Genomic DNA, 990 nt, shown 5'->3' with positions numbered 1-990 from the left:
GCAGTGTAATTAAGGATCCAATTAAAAAAGATATAAAGACCTAACTAAAAATTTAGTAAAAGTATAAGAATCAATAAAATAATTAAATTTTATTTTAATTAATGCAGGATTAAATTAAAGAATAATGTTACAATGTTCTAATAATAATCCTTCTATATATCCTGATTGAGTACAAAATCGATATTAAGAATTCATTTAAGACTAATTTAGAAATTTACTCTTGCTTAAGAAGTTAAAGAGAGAGAAATTACTTGTGTTTGAAGGACATGAAGTTAGAAAAACAAAAACAAAGAAGAATAACTTAACCAAATGAAAGCAATTAAGTGAATATTATATAAGCTCTCTAGAGGAGTTAGTTCTCACTTTAGAGTGTTTTATACGAATACTTTATAACAATTTTGAGAGTTTTTTTGTTGATATCCTTGTGTATTTAAAATGATCATTCCTAACTAGTAAATTAAATACCCTTTTTGTTAATAAATATCATTTTAATTCAAGTAAAATAAAATATCATAAGACAAGTAAGTTCCAAATTTAGCTTAGTTACATAAATTTTAGCTTAATTACTAAGGATAGAGGTCTATATATGGTGGTGTGATTTTACTCGTAAGTGAAGAAACTTGGTTGAAACGTTTTGTAGCTTTTGTCATATACTAAATGATTATTACTAATTTCATTGTCACAGATTAGCCGAAACTAAAAAGACAGATTAATAAATAAATAAATAATGCTAATCAAAATTGTAAAATGAAATTGAATGGGAATCTTTGAATAGAATATTTAACAACTCACGTGAGGAATATTCGTCCTAATAAAGATGACGGCACTGACGACCTTAATTTTTACAAATTCTCTTCTTAACAAAATAAATAGATTTTCAAAGAGAGTACCTATCATATCAAGGAAGCTCTTTAATTTATGTAACAGATAAATCAAACTACTCATTTGAAATTTTTTGTTTTGATGATATATATGAATATATCATTCTTA

This window comes from Arachis ipaensis, chromosome B02, assembly GCF_000816755.2.
Source record: "Arachis ipaensis cultivar K30076 chromosome B02, Araip1.1, whole genome shotgun sequence".
Taxonomy (NCBI): Eukaryota; Viridiplantae; Streptophyta; class Magnoliopsida; order Fabales; family Fabaceae; genus Arachis; species Arachis ipaensis.
This window is presented reverse-complemented; position numbering follows the sequence as displayed.